This window comes from Pongo abelii, chromosome 12 (genome assembly GCF_028885655.2).
Source record: "Pongo abelii isolate AG06213 chromosome 12, NHGRI_mPonAbe1-v2.0_pri, whole genome shotgun sequence".
NCBI classification, from domain to species: Eukaryota; Metazoa; Chordata; class Mammalia; order Primates; family Hominidae; genus Pongo; species Pongo abelii.
In genome coordinates, this window is record NC_071997.2 from 60,083,921 (window position 1) to 60,100,832 (window position 16,912).

Genomic DNA, 16,912 nt, shown 5'->3' on the forward strand with positions numbered 1-16,912 from the left:
CAGCAATTAATAAGCCAACTGCTGGTGAGGATGCAGAGCAAGCAAGTCTCTCATTTATACAATGCTGGTGGGGACATAAAACGGTACTATCACTCTGGAAAATAGATTGGCAGTTTCTTATAAAATTAAATATGTTTACAAACCATGCAAATCAGCAATTCCACTTCTGGCATTTTTTCCTAGAGAAATGAAAACATGTTTGCACTAAAACTTGTCCATGAGTGTTCAAAGCAGCTTTATTCATAATGGCCAAATACTGAAAACAATCCAAACGTACTTCGGTGCATGAAAGGATAAACAAACTGTGGCCCATCTATACAATAGAATACTACTCAGCAATAAAAAATATTAAGCTATTGATAAAAACTTGGATGGCTCTCAAGAGCATTGTGCTGAGTGGGAAAAAAGTGAATTTCAAAGGGTTTTATATTATATGATTCCATTTATATAACATTCTGTAAGTGACAAAACTGTAATGATGGAGAACACATCAGTGGTTGCCAGAGGTTAGGGTTGCAGAAGGAAGAAGTTGTGACTAGTAGTAAGTAAAACAAAGGAGTTTCTTTATGGTGATGAAACAGTTCTGCATATTCTGATTATTGTGATGGTTACATGGACCAACACATGTGATAAACTTTTATAGAATCATATTCAACACACACACACACACACACACACACACACACAAAGGGTGCACGTAAAAACAGGTGAAATCAAACAAGGTCTGTATCTGAATTCCTAGCACTGTACCAACCATCAGTTAACTGGTTTTTGGCAATGTCCTGTGATTATATGAGGTATTATCATCAGGGGAACCTCCCTGAAGGATATACAGACACTCTGTGCTACTTCTGCAACTACTTGTGAGCCTATTTCAGAACAGAAAATTATATTTTAAAAAAGCAGGAACTATGCAACAGAGGGACAGCTACTCAATTTTATGGATTGATATAGACCAGTAGTTATGAAACCTGGTAGATCTTCAGATTCACTTAATGGAGTTTTTAAGGTATACACACAAACACACACACACACACACACACTCTTACTTCTGAATCCTCCTGCCACCACTGTCACCACCATCGGATACCTATGGAATCAGGATCTCTAGAAATTGAGCCAAGGAATCTGTGTTTTCAGAAAATTGCCCAAGGTTAGAAAACACTGTTACAGAGCCTGGTTACTGAGCCAGGGGTAAGAATGGAGAAAACTGGTGAGTCTGTTGTGTATTAACCTTTGATTGTGATTCTCAAATCTGTTCCATTCTTGTTAGTGTGAAAATCCTTTTCAATCCTGGCAATAGGTTAACCATCCATTTTAGAGTTTTGCACTGTTATGCGTTTTAACTTTTTCTTTAAATTTTTATGAATATTTCAGTGGGAAGTTCCTTGAGCCTGTGTCATTAGCTACTAATCATTTAAACCAGAAGCAGGACAATAGTATTCTTGTAGATGTACCTTGTCTTTACCTCATTCACATGTGAATTGTGACTTGATTCCAGCTTTTCTCAGTGAGAGACTGCAGAGTTCTACTTTATTTGATCAGTTTTTCACACTGATGTGGCATCAACATAAATATGGTTTCCCTCAAAATTAGCTAATGAGTGGAAAACAACCAAGGGACACCACAGTGAAAACATCAGTTAGGAAAATTACATCCAAAACCTAAAAGAGGCTGTCACTGAAGTTTTGTTTATGAAAGCTGGAAAAGCTCTCCCTTCTCAGCCACTGAGATTCCTGATGTATTGTTTTTCTACTGAAAGTTATCCAAAGATGTTTTCAGACATTAACTGATGAAAGCCAAATTTATTGAAGGTGGAGGAGAATGTAAAGATCCCTTATATTTGTGAATTTCTCAGTCAGACATGGCAACCTTTTAATAGCTATAGTTGACCAGGTTCTTTTGTGCATGTGAAAAATCAGTTGTGGAGCTAAGAAAATGACTCATCGTGCAGAAAAGACAGATATCTTGTGCTGCTGCAGAGAGCACTGGATCAACAGTCAAGAAACTTGCACGTTTACTCTGACTCTGCCACAAACTAAAAATATATCCTTGGTCAAATTGTCTAACTGCTCTAGCCTCAGTTTCTTTGTCTATAAAAGCTGGGGATAGAAATTATACTAAATTAACATTTTCAAACATTTATGAGCTATGGAATTTACAGTAATTGTAATCTCATTATCAGTCCTCTCTGGAACTTAAAAGATAATGTCATTCTTTAATGATATATGATAAAGAAGCAAACTAAAGAAAAATTCAGATTTTTCATATTATTAAAGATTGCATATTTGATTTCAATATAATATTCATACATTTCAATTAAATACATTTCATCTTTTCCCATATAAAATAGATTTTTAAGCTAATTATATGAGAAAACATAATTTTTGGATATTCTAACTGTAATGTTTTATTGAATTGTTTGGAAATCAAATATACATCCAAATACAGATCCAAATCAATCAACTTATATAACCTGTTGTCTGAAGTTTTTAATCGTGACTATTAAAAACTTTTTTTTATAGTTTTCAAGTTTGGTTTCTAAATAAAATAAAAGTATTTCATGCTAGTAAGTACAAGTATTTCTCTAAAAATAATAGTCTCAATATGAATAATGTTAAATCCCAGTAAATAAAAAGTCATATGAATACAAACATTTTATGTTAAGTATCAGTTTTTAAAAGACTAAGTATATTTTTATGTATATTATAAGGATTCTGATCAGTAAGCGTAATGACAAATTTTGTTGAAGATCATCTTCGAGACTTATTTGAAAAATTGTAATTATTCTTGTGGTCTTCATTTATTTTTATGTTTTACTTTTCTTTATGTTTTCTGCCTTCAACATCATCTATTATGGACAAAATGTAGGTAATATGTGAGTGTATTAGTCATGGTTCTCTGGAGGAACAGAACCAAGAGTCTATAAAAGATGTGTAATATATATCTATATAAATTTGTATACACACACACATACAGATTAACAAGGAATTGGCTCACATGATAATGGAGGCTGACAAGTTCCAAGATATGCAGTTGGCAGGCTGGAGACCCAGCAGAGCCACTAATGTAATTACAGTTCAAGTTCAAAGACCTGAGAACCAGGAGAGCCAATGGTGTAGTTCTAGTCCAAATGCCAGCAGGCTTGAGACCCAGGAAAAGTGAATGGTTTGGTTCGAGTCCAAAGGCAAATAAAAACTGATGTCTCAGCTCAGAGGTAGTCAAGCAGGAGGAATTTCTCACAGAAAAGTCAACTTTTTGGTTTTTTTCAGGCCTTCAACTGATTAGGTGAGGCCCATCCACATTAGAGAGCACAATCTACCTTTTCTTTAGAGATGAGGTCTCACTTTGTTACCCAGGCTGAAGTGCAATGGTGTGATCATAGCTCACTGCAGGCTCGATCTTCTGGGCCCTCCCACCTCAGCCTCAGGGACTATAGGTACTACAGGCATGAGCCACTGTACCTGGCTGGCAATCTTCTTTACTCAGTCTACCAATTCAGGTGTGAATCTCATCTAGAAATACCCTCACAGAGACACCCAGAATAATGTTTGACAAAATATCTGGGCATTCTGTGGCTCAGTAAAGTTGATACATAAAATTAACCATCACAATGAGCAAAAATGAGAACATTTTCAAATTTTATAATAGTTAAAAAATACACACACACATACACACACAGACACACACTCACAGCATGCAGCTGTTTTCAGCTGAGTGGAATACCAACCCAGTGACTGGATCATGAGTACAGCTTTCTGATCCACTGGCTGCTACTCATGACTTAATCTGTATTCACTTAGAGGATCTCCAGCAGTATATATTTAAAGAGGGAAAGTAAATATTCTATTTATTGACATTTTGAAGTAAACATTTTATTATAGAACAGAAAGATCTATAAATCATAATTATATGGCTTCATGCATTTTCACAAAGTGAATATACTCATGAAACTCTGATCAAAATAGAGAATATTACCGACATCCCTCAAAGGCCCCTTGTTCCTGCTTCCAGTTCCAATGCCTCACAGCCAGAAGTAATTAATATGTATATTTCTCTTTTTTTTTGGCCCATGAGCCATTTTATTTGTAAATATGTATTGCATCTCTAGAAAAAGAATCCCAGGATTTCCCCTCCTGTGTGTTTTCATCTTGCTTCTTCATGGTCCGTGATACCAGCTGAGGTTGTCAATACAATGAAACTAAACTGGCGGGATTATTATTCTGCCATTTTTCTAGATCTTTGAGTTGCACAGCAAATCTGGGGCTGATAACTCCACACTTGTTTAGCCTGCTTGTGAGGTTCACAATAATTTTCCCAGCTCTGTGATTTTCAATGATTTTAAATTCACCAATGTAACCATGCTTCAGCAACACAGTTAGAAACTGGACAATGACTTTGGAGCACAGCCTAATGAGAACGTGGCATTTGCCTCTCTTCAGCATTGTTGATGCTGTTAGAAGCATCATCCAGGACATTCATGTGTACCATTTTGGTGGCACGGAATGAGTTTATCTATCTATCTATCTATCTATCTATCTATCTATATATAGATAGATAGATAGATAGATAGATATATAATTTCTATCAGATTGATTAGTTGGCCAGTTTTATACTTTATATGAGTGGGATTACGTAGTATCTAGTGGGATTATATAGTATTTACTCTTATGTGTCTAGCTTCTTTCATTAAACATTATATTGATGAGTCATCCAAACTGTTGTATGAAGCAGTTTATTCTTTCTCATTGCTGTAAAGTATTATATTATATGACTATGACATACTTTGTTATATTGATCTCTATTTGATTGTTGATGGACATTTGGGTTGTTACAGATTGAGTTTTTTTGTCGTTTTTTCTTTTTTTTCTTTTTACAAATAGTGCTGCTGTGAACAGTCTTGTATATATCTTTTAGTGTACTCATTTCTGTTGGGTATATACCTAGGATTGCAGTTGCGGGTCATAGAGTCTATGTATGTCATGGAATCTATGTATGTAGCTAATAATAGTTTTTCAAAGTGATTGTAATCAGTTTATACCAAGAGCAAAGATAACTCAAGTTCTTCCATATCCCCAAAACACATGGTATTATATTGGTATTTTATTTTTAGCCATCTTAGTGAATGTGTATGGTATCTCATTGTAAGTTTATTTTCTATTTCCCTAATACTAATGATGTTGAGCAACCTTTCATATGTTAATTGGCCATTTTGATACCTTATTTTTGAAGTACCATTTCATGTCCTTTGCCAAATTTTCTATTGGATTTCCTTGCATAAAATAGCCTTTTCAGGTTTTAGAATCAAAGTTATACAAGTCTAATAAAAATAAATTGGAAGTATTCCTTAATTTTATTTCTGAGGAAGAATTTATGTAAGATTGGCTTTACTTCTTTCTTCAGTGTTATAAAGATTCACCAGTAAAATTATATGGACCAGGAAATTTCTTTATGGGAAGTTTATTAATTATGGACTTAATTAATACATAAGTGAATAGTCAGATCTTCTGTTTATTCTTATATCAGTTGTGGTAAATTGTGTTTTCTAGGAATTTGCCTGTTTCATCTAAATTTCCAAATCTGTTGGCATAAAGTCATTCATAATATTCTTTCGTTATATTTTTAATATCTGTAGGATCTGCAGTTATATGCCCTTTTTCATTCCTACTATTGGTTATTTGTGCCTTCTTTCTTTTTTCTTCACATTATTGATGGAGGTTTATCATTTTTACAAGTCTTTTCAAAGAAGCATTTCTTTGCCTTTGTTGATTCCACTTTGGATTTATATTCTTTATTTTTTTACTTTATTTTATTTTATTTATTTATTTATTTTGAGATGAAGTCTCACTCTGTTGGCCAGGCTGGAGTGTAGTGGCGCCATCTCTGCTCACTGCAAACTCCACCTCCCGGGTTCACGCCATTCTCCTGCCTCAGCCTCCCAAGTAGCTGGGACTACAGGTGCCTGACACCACGCCCGGCTAATTTTTTTTGTATTTTTAGTAGAGACGGGGTTTCATCGTGTTAGCCAGGATGGTCTCAATCTCCTGACCTCATGATCTGCCCACCTCGGCCTCCCAAAGTGCTGGGATTACAGGCTTGACCACCACGCCCGGCCTACATTTATATTCTATTTCTGATTTTTTTTCTATTAGCAGTAGCAGCAGCAGCAATAGTAGTTTGCTATTCTTTAACTTCTTGAGATGCATACCTAGATCCATAATTCTTCTTTTTCAGTCTTTATTTTTTAATGTGTGCATTTAAAGCAATACATTTTCCTGAGACACATTTTTAGCTTTACCCCACTGATCTTGATATGTTTTTCTTTTTAGCCTTCAACGCAAAATATTTTCTAATTTCCGTTTTAATTTCTTCTTGAAACATGAGTAATTTAGTAGGGTACTCTTTTCTGTTTTTGAATTTGCTAGGTATCTTTTTTTAAAAAGGACTTCATATTTTTACAGCAATTTTAATTTTACCACAAAATTAAGAGGAATATACAGAGATGTCCTAGGTCCTTCTTGCCCCTTCTACATGCATAGCCTCCCTCATTATTCATATTCCCCCCAGAGTGGTATGTTACATGTGATAAACATACACTGACATATCATTATCACCCAAAATTGGTAATTTGCATGAGGGCTCACTCTTGATGTTGTATATTCTATTGATTTGGACAAATATCTAATGACAAGTATCCATCATTATAGTATCATACGTAGTATTTTTGATGCCCTAAAATCCTCTGTACTCCACCTCTTCATTCCCTTGTTCCCCCAACCCCTGGCAGCCACTAATCTTTTTATTGTCCCCCTCATTGTGCCTTTTCCAAGATGTCATGTAGTTGGAATCATGTAGTATGTAACCTTTATTAGACTGGCTTCTTTAACTTAGTAATATGCATTTAAATTTCCTCCGTAATTTTTCATGGCTTAATGGCCCATTTCTTCTTAATGTGCTGAATAATATTTCATTGTCTGGATTTACCACATTCATTTATCCATTCACCTACTGAAGGATATCTTGATTGCTTCCAAGTTTTAGCAATTATGACTGTAGTTGCTATAAACATTCATGTGCAGATTTTTGTGTGAATATAAGTTTTCAATTCCTTTGGGAAAATATCAGGGAGTATAATTGCTGGATCATATGGTGAGAGTATGTTTAGTTTTGTAAGAAACCACCAAACTATTTGTCTTCCAAAGTGACTATACCATTTTGCATTTTCACCAACAATAAGTGAGAGTTCCTGTTGTTCTACATTCTCACCAGCATTTGGTGTTTAGCAGTGTCCTGGATTTTGGCCATTCTAGTAGGTGTATAGTGGTATCTCCTTATTGTTTTAATTTGCATTTCCCTGAGGACATATGATGTGAATCGTCTTTTTAATATGCTTATTTGATGCCGTGATATCTTCTTCAGTGAGGTATCTGTTAAGATCTTTGCTCCATTTTTTAATTGGATTGTTTGTTTTTTTATTGTGCACTTTAAGAGTTCTTTGTATCTTTTGGATAATAGTCCCTTATCAGATGTGTCTTTTGCAAATATTTTCTCCCAGTCTGTGGCTTATCTTTGTATTCTTTTGAGTGTCTTTTACAGAGCAGAAATTTTTAATTTTAATGAAGTCCAGCTTATAAATATTTTATTTCATGGATTGTGCCTTTAGAGTCATATCTAAAAAGAAGTCATTGCTAATTCCAAGGTTATCTAGATTTTCTCTTATGTTATCTTCTATGAGCTTTATAGTTTTGTATTTTACATTTATTTCTGTGATGCATTTGTAGTTTATTTTTTTGAAAGCTGTGAGTTTGTGTCTAGATTCTTTTCTTTCGTTCATGTGGTTGTACAGTTGTTCCAGCACATTTGTCGAAAAGAACATCTTTGTTCCATTGTTTTGCCTTTGCTTGTCAGGGGTCTATCTTTTTTTAATATATTTTTCTGACTATATTTATGTGGGTCTGTTTCCGTGCTTTCTGTTTTGTTGCTTTGATCTATTTGCCTAGTCATTCACCAATACCACACTGCCTTGATTACTATAGCTTTATAGTAAGTCTTGAAGTCTGATAGTGAACAAAGTCTGACTTTGTTCTTCTTTGATATTGTGTTGGCTATTCTGGGTATATTGCCTCTTCATATAAACTTTAGAATCAGTTTATCAACATCCATAGAAAAATTTACTGGGGTTTATATTGGGATTGCATTGAATCTATAGATCAAGTCGGAAAGAACTGATACCTTGACAATATTGTCTTCCTATCCATGAATATGAAAAACTCATTTATTTGTTATTCTTTGATTTTTTTATCAGAGTTTCATAGTTTTTCTCATGTAGATCTTGATGACATATTTTGTTAGATTTATACCTAAGCATTTCATTCTGGGGGTGCTTATATAAATGACATTTTGCTTTTAATTGCAAATTCCACTTGTTCATTGGTGGTATATAGGAAAGTGAATAATTTTTGTATATTAACCTTGTATCCTGCAACCTTGCTGTAATCACTTATTAGTCCCAGGAAATTTTGTCAGTTCTTTTGGATTTTCTATAGAAAATCATGTCTTCTACAAAAGAAAAAAAGACAGTTTTCTTTCTTCTCTTTCAATTAGTATGCGTTTTATTTCCTTTTTTGTCTTATTGCATTAGCTAGGACTTCCAATAATATGTTGAAAAGGAGTGGTTTTGATCTTAGTAGGAAAGTTTGTTCTTGATCTTGATCTTAGTAGGAAAGCTTATAGTTTCTCATCATTTAGTATGATGTTAGCTGTAGGTTTTTTGTAGATGTTCTTTATCAAATTGATAAACTTTTCCTACTGTGTTGAGGGTGTTTTTATCGTGAATAGTGTTGGATTTTGTCAAATACTTTTTCTGTATCTGTTGATATGTTTGTGTAATTTTTCTTTCTTAGCCCATCGATATAATGGATTACATTGATTTATTTTCAAATGTTAGTCCAACCTTGCATACCTGGGATAAATCCCACTTAGTTATGGTATACAATTCTTTTATACATTGTTGGATTTGATTTGCTAATATTTTGTTGAGGATGTTTGCATCTATGTTTATGAGTGATATTGATCTGTAGTTTTCTCGTAATATCTTTGGCAAGACTTGATATTAGGGTAATGCTGGCCTCATAAAACAAATTAGGAAGTATCCTTCTACTTCTGTGTTTTGAAAGATTTTGTAAATAATTCCTATAATTTTGTCCTTAAATATTTGGTATAATTCACCAGTGAACCCATCTGTACTTGGGGCTTTCTGTTTTAGGAGGTTATAATTGTTGGTTCAATTTCTATAATATTTATATGCTTTTTCAGATTGACCACTTCTTCTTGTGTGAGTTTTGTCAGACTGTGTTTTTCACGCAATTGATCCATTTAATCTAGGTTATCAAATTTGTGGGCAAAAAGTTGTTCACAATATTTCTTCCACATGGAGTATTATAGCTGGCTATAATTGGGTTATTTCCCCTCCCCCAGGTCAGTTAGGCTTTGATAAAATCACAGTAGGTTAGGGATTAGGTTAGGGTTTGGTTAACTAGTTTCTCCTGGGGCAGACCTTGTTAAGAAATACAGAGGAATGGTTCCTTTACCCCTCCCCCTGCTGAGACTCAGAAGAATTTTTTTTTTGATATTTACTGTGAGAATCTGGCCAACCTCCTAGAGTTAAAACTCACAAAATCATGCCCCTCCACCCACTCCTCCATGGCTGGGTTCTCCTGGAACTTTTAACTCTAGACTTGTCCAATCCTAGCCTTCGGCAATTCCTCAACTATAGTTCATGTTTTCCTACTGCAGCACTGGTTCCCATAGAGGTTTCTGCTTCCAGTATGTTGTGACTCTCTTTATCTATCTGTCCTTCCAATTTGAGAGGCAGCAGTTTACCCTGTGCTCTTGCTTCTTTTACAAATCTAGGAATTGTTGATTTTTCAGTTTGTTCAGCTTTTACTTGTTAGAATGGAGTGGTGACTTCCAAGCTCCTCTCATACAGATCTGAAAACCGAAGTCCCTACAGCTGTCTTTTTGTATTGATTTCTAGCTTGATTTTACTGTGGTTAGAAAACATAATGGAATTATTCCTAGTCGTTTGAAGATTGTTCAACCTTTTGGCTTAGCATATGGCATATTTTGGTAAATGTCTTATGTGTCCTTTAAAAGATGTTTTATGCAGTTATTGGGTGTAGTGTTCTATAGACATCAATTAAATCAAGTTTGTTAATCATGATAGGCAAGTTTTCTATATCTCTAATGATTTTTTAGTTTGTTCTAATTGTTTTGTCAGTTATCAAGAGAGGTATGCAACTCTCAAATTATGATTATGAGTTTATTTCTCCTGTTAGTCCTGCCATTTTTTCTTAACATATATTAATGCTATGTTACTAGGATTGTTGCATCTTCTGCGCAGATCAACTCTTTTAACATTATGATATTCCTTTTTTAATGCTTCTTGCCCAAGGGTCTACTTTGTCTGATGTTAGTATAGTCATGCCAGCTTTCATTTTGGCTAGTATTTGCATGATATGTATTTTTCCATCATTTTCTTTTCAATTTTTCAAGATTGTTATTTTTAAGGTATGCTCTAATGAGCAGCGTGGAGAGTGCTTCTTTGTTCTAATAAGGTCTGCTTTTTAATTGGAGTATTTAGTTAATTTGCATTTACATTAATTACGGATACACTGGTATTTAAATATACTCTTATACTTTCTGTTTTCTACTTCTGTTTCTCCCTTTCTTTTTTTTTTTTAACTTTTTCCTCCTTTCCTGTCTTTTAAAACAGTAATTATATTTGATTGCTCTACTTTTATTTTCTATTAGCCTGTTAATTATACTATCTTTTATCCTTTTACTGGTTATCCTGAACTCTACAACAATCATTCTTATTAGTCTAATATAATTGTAACAAATCCCAGAAAATCTTCAACTTTAGACTACTTTAATTCAATGTATTCCATTCCTACATTTTTATTGCTGCTATTGTGCATTTTGACTTCATATTTTAAATCCCAAAGATCATTAGTATTATTTTTAGTATAGACAATATTTATTTACATGTATCCATCTATTTACCCTTTTGTTGCTTTTCATAAATAAAAAATATTTATTTTAGTGTAGGCCTACAGATGTTGAATTATCTCAGGTTTTGTTTGCCTGGAAAAGTCTTTTTGTTGGCAGGGGGTGAGGAGGGCTTCATTATTGAAGAACATTTTCCTTGGGTATTGAATTCTAAGTTGCCAATTATTTTCTTTCTTTTTTTATTATTATACTTTAAGTATTAGGGTACATGTGCACAATGTGCAGGTTAGTTACATATGTATACATGTGCCATGCTGGTGTGCTGCACCCATTAACTCGTCACTTAGCATTAGGTATATCTCCTAATGCTATCCCTCCCCCTCCCCCTACCCCACAACAGTCTCCAGAGTGTGATGTTCCCCTTCCTGTGTCCATGTGTTCTCATTGTTCAATTCCCATCTATGAGTGAGAACATGCAGTGTTTGGTTTTTTGTCCTTGCAATAGCTTACTGAGAATGATGATTTCCAATTTCATCCATGTCCCTACAAAGGACATGAACTCATCATTTTTTATGGCTGCATAGTATTCCATGGTGTATATGTGCCACATTTTCTTAATCCAGTCTATCGTTGTTGGACATTTGGGTTGGTTCCAAGTCTTTGCTACTTTGAATAGTGCCGCAATAAACATACGTGTGCATGTGTCTTTATAGCAGCATGATTTATAGTCCTTTGGGTATATACCCAGTAATGGGATGGCTGGGTCAAATGGTATTTCTAGTTCTAGATCCCTGAGGAATCACCACACTGACTTCCACAATGGTTGAACTAGTTTACAGTCCCACCAACAGTGTAAAAGTGTTCCTATTTCTCCACATCCTCTCCAGCACCTGTTGTCTCCTGACTTTTTAATGATCGCCATTCTAACTGGTGTGAGATGGTATCTCATTGCGGTTTTGATTTGCATTTCTCTGATGGCCAGTGATGCTGAGCATTTTTTCATGTGTCTTTTGGCTGCATAAATGTCTTCTTTTGAGAAGTGTCTGTTCATGTCCTTCGCCCACTTTTTGATGGGGTTGTTTGTTTTTTTCTTGAAAATTTGAGTTCATTGTAGATTCTGGATATTAGCCCCTTGTCAGATGAGTAGGTTGCGAAAATTTTCTCCCACTTTGTAGGTTGCCTGTTCACTCTGATGGTAGTTTCTTTTGCTGTGCAGAAGCTCTTTAGTTTAATGAGATCCCATTTGTCAATTTTGGCTTTTGTTGCCATTGCTTTTGGTGTTTTAGACATGAAGTCCTTGCCCATGCCTATGTCCTGAATGGTAATGCCTAGGTTTTCTTCTAGGGTTTTTATGGTTTTTAGGTCTAACGTTTAAGTCTTTAATCCATCTTGAATTGATTTTTGTATAAGGTGTAAGGAAGGGATCCAGTTTCAGCTTTCTACATATGGCTAGCCAGTTTTCCCAGCACCATTTATTAAATAGGCAATCCTTTCCCCGTTGCTTGTTTTTCTCAGGTTTGTCAAAGATCAGATAGTTGTAGATATGCGGCGTTATTTCTGAGGGCTCTATTCTGTTCCATTGATCTATATCTCTGTTTTGGTACCAGTACCATGCTGTTTTGGTTACTGTAGCCTTGTAGTATAGTTTGAAGTCAGGTAGTGTGATGCCTCCAGCTTTGTTCTTTTGGCTTAGGATTGACTTGGCAATGCGGGCTCTTTTTCGGTTCCATATGAACTTTAAAGTAGTTTTTTCCAATTCTGTGAAGAAAGTCATTGGTAGCTTGATGGGGCTGGCAATGAATCTATAAATTACCTTGGGCAGTATGGCCATTTTCACGATGTTGATTCTTCCTACCCATGAGCATGGAATGTTCTTCCATTTCTTTGTATCCTCTTTTATTTCATTGAGCAGTGGTTTGTAGTTCTCCTTGAAGAAGTCCTTCACGTCCCTTGTAAGTTGGATTCCTAAGTATTTTATTCTCTTTGAAGCAATTGTGAATGGGAGTTCACTCATGATTTGGCTCTCTGTTTGTCTGTTATTGGTGTATAAAAATGCTTGTGATTTTTGTACATTGATTTTGTATCCTGAGACTTTGCTGAAGTTGCCTATCAGCTTAAGGAGATTTTGGGCTGAGACGATGGGGTTTTCTAGATATACAATCATGTCATCTGCAAACAGGGACAATTTGACTTCCTCTTTTCCTAATTGAATACCCTTTATTTCCTTCTCCTGCCTAATTGCCCTGGCCAGAACTTCCAACACTATGTTGAATAGGAGTGGTGAGAGAGGGCATCCCTGTCTTGTGCCAGTTTTCAAAGGGAATGCTTCCAGTTTTTGCCCATTCAGTATGATATTGGCTGTGGGTTTGTCATAGATAGCTCTTATTATTTTGAGATACATCCCATCAATACCTAATTTATTGAGAGTTTTTAGCATGAAGTGTTGTTGAATTTTGTCAAAGGCCTTTTCTGCATCTATTGAGATAATCATGTGGTTTTTGTCTTTGGTTCTGTTTATATGCTGGATTATATTTATTGATTTGCGTATATTGAACCAGGCTTGCATCCCAGGGATGAAGCCCACTTGATCATGGTGGATAAGCTTTTTGATGTGCTGCTGGATTCCGTATGCCAGTATTTTATTGAGGATTTTTGCATCAATGTTCATCAAGGATATTGGTCTAAAATTCTCTTTTTGGTTGTGTCTCTGCCTGGCTTTGGTATCAGGATGATGCTGGCCTCATAAAATGAGTTAGGGAGGATTCCCTCTTTTTCTATTGATTGGAATAGTTTCAGAAGGAATGGTACCAGTTCCTCCTTGTACCTCTGGTAGAATTCGGCTGTGAATCCATCTGGTCCTGGACTCTTTTTGGTTGGTAAGCTATTGATTATTGCCACAATTTCAGATCCTGTTATTGTTCTATTCAGAGATTCAACTACTTCCTGGTTTAGTCTTGGGAGAGTGTATGTGTCGAGGAATTTATCCATTTCTTCTAGATTTTCTAGTTTATTTGCGTAGAGGTGTTTGTAGTATTCTCTGATGGTAGTTTGTATTTCTGTGGGATCGGTGGTGATATCCCCTTTATCATTTTTTATTGCGTCTATTTGATTCTTCTCTCTTTTTTTCTTTATTAGTCTTGCTAGCGGTCTATCAATTTTGTTGATCCTTTCAAAAAACCAGCTCCTGGATTCATTAATTTTTTGAAGGGTTTTTTGTGTCTCTATTTCCTTCAGTTCTGCTCTGATTTTAGTTATTTCTTGCCTTCTGCTAGCTTTTGAATGTGTTTGCTCTTGCTTTTCTAGTTCTTTTAATTGTGATGTTAGAGTGTCCATTTTGAATCTTTCCTGCTTTCTCTTGTGGGCATTTAGTGCTATAAATTTCCCTCAACACACTGCTTTGAATGTGTCCCAGAGATTCTGGTATGTTGTGCCTTTGTTCTCGTTGGTTTCAAAGAACATCTTTATTTCTGCCTTCATTTCGTTATGTACCCAGTAGTCATTCAGGAGCAGGTTGTTCAGTTTCCATTTAGTTGAGCGGTTTTGAGTGAGTTTCTTAATCCTGAGTTCTAGTTTGACTGCACTGTGGTCTGAGAGACAGTTTGTTATAATTTCTGTTCTTTTACATTTGCTGAGGAGAGCTTTACTTCCAACTATGTGGTAAATTTTGGAATAGGTGTGGTGTGGTGCTGAAAAGAATGTATATTCTGTTGATTTGGGGTGGAGAGTTCTGTAGATGTCTATTAGGTCCGCTTGGTGCAGAGCTGAGTTTAATTCCTGGGTATCCTTGTTAACTTTCTGTCTCGTTGATCTGTCTAATGTTGACAGTGGGGTGTTAAAGTCTCCCATTATTATTGTGTGGGAGTGTAAGTCTCTTTGTAGGTCACTCAGGACTTGCTTTATGAATCTGGGTGCTCCTGTATTGGGTGCATATATATTTAGGATAGTTAGCTCTTCTTGTTGAATTGATCCCTTTGCCATTCTGTAATGGCCTTCTTTGTCTCTTTTGATCTTTGTTGGTTTAAACTCTGTTTTATCAGAGACTAGGATTGCAACCCCTGCCTTTTTTTGTTTTCCATTTGCTTGGTAGATCTTCCTCCATCCTTTCATTTTGAGCCTATTCGTGTCTCTGCACGTGAGATGGGTTTCCTGAATACAGCACACTGATGGGTCTTGACTCTTTATCCAATTTGCCAGTCTGTGTCTTTTAATTGGGAGCATTTAGTCCATTTACATTTAAAATTAATATTGTTACGTGTGGATTTGATCCTGTCATTATGATGTTAGCTGGTTATTTTGCTCGTTAGTTGATGCAGTTTCTTCCTAGTCTCGATGGTCTTTATATTTTGGCATGATTTTGCAGTGGCTGGTACCGGTTGTTCCTTTCCATGTTTAGTGCTTCCTTCCGGAGCTCTTTTAGGGCAGGCCTGGTGGTGACAAAATCTCTTAGCATTTGCTTGTCTGTAAAGGATTTTATTTCTCCTTCACTTATGAAGCTTAGTGTGGCTGGATATGAAATTCTTGGTTGAAAATTCTTTTCTTTAAAAATGTTGAATATTGGCCCCCACTCTCTTCTGGCTTGTAGAGTTTCTGCCGAGAGATCCGCAGTTAGTCTGATGGGCTTCCCTTTGTGGGTAACCTGACCTTTCTCTCTTGCTGCCCTTAACATTTTTTCCTTCATTTCAACTTTGGTGAATCTGACAATTATGTGACTTGGAGTTGCTCTTCTCGAAGAGTATCTTTGTGGCGTTCTCTGTATTTCCTGAATCTGAATGTTGGCCTGCCTTGCTAGATTGGGGAAGTTCTCCTGGATAATATCCTGCAGAGTGTTTTCCAACTTGGTTTCATTCTCCCCGTCACTTTCAGGTACACCAATCGGACGCAGATTTGGTCTTTTCACATAGTCCCATATTTCTTGGAGGCTTTGTTTGTTTCTTTTTATTCTTTTTTATTCTTTTTATTCTTTTTTCTCTAAACTTCCCTTCTCGCTTCATTTCATTCATTTCATCTTCCATCACTTTCTTCCAGTTGATCGCATCGGCTCCTGAGGCTTTTGCATTCTTCACGTAGTTCTCGAGCCTCGGCTTTCAGCTCCATCAGCTCCTTTAAGCACTTCTCTGTGTTGGTTATTCTAGTTACACATTCATCTAAAGTTTTTTCAAAGTTTTCAACTTCTTTGCCTTTGGTTTGAATTTCCTCCTGTAGCTCGGAGTAGTTTGATCATCTGAAGCCTTCTTCTCTCAACTCGTCAAAGTCATTCTCCGTCCAGCTTTGTTCCGTTGCTGGTGAGGAACCGCGTTCCTTTGGAAGAGGAGAGGCGCTCTGCTTTTTAGAGTTTCCAGTTTTTCTGCTCTGTTTTTTCCCCATCTTTGTGGTTTTATCTACTTTTGGTCTTTGATGATGGTGATGTACAGATGGGTTTTTGGTGTGGATGTCCTTTCTGTTTGTTAGTTTTCCTATAACAGACAGGACCCTCAGCTGCAGGTCTGTTGGAGTTTGCTAGAGGTCCACTCCAGACCCTGTTTGCCTGGGTATCAGCAGTGGTGTCTGCAGAACCGCGGATTTTCATGAACCGCAAATGCTGCTGTCTGATTGTTCCTCTGGAAGTTTTGTCTCAGAGGAGTACCCAGCCGTGTGAGGTGTCAGTCTGCACCTACTGGGGGGTGCCTCCTACTTAGGTTGCTCGGGGGTCAGGGGTCAGGGACCCACTTGAGGAGGCAGTCTGCCCATTCTCAGATCTCCAGCTGTGTGCTGGGAGAACCACTGCTCTCTTCAAACCTGTCAGACAGGACATTTAAGTCTGCAGAGGTTACTGCTGTCTTTTTGTTTGTCTGTGCCCTGCCCCCAGAGGTGGAGCCTACAGAGGCAGGCAGGCCTCCTTGAGCTGTGGTGGGCTCCACCCAGT

At 36.3% G+C, this 16,912-nt stretch overlaps 1 protein-coding gene and 1 pseudogene across 4 annotated transcripts in view; one reads left to right on the forward strand and one right to left on the reverse strand.

The window, feature by feature from the left end:
* The window catches only part of EXOC6B (exocyst complex component 6B), a 660,637-nt gene that overhangs the window by 540,064 nt on the left and 103,661 nt on the right, over positions 1–16,912 (forward strand).
* On the reverse strand, positions 4,108–4,491 carry LOC129057673 (small ribosomal subunit protein uS8-like; annotated as a pseudogene).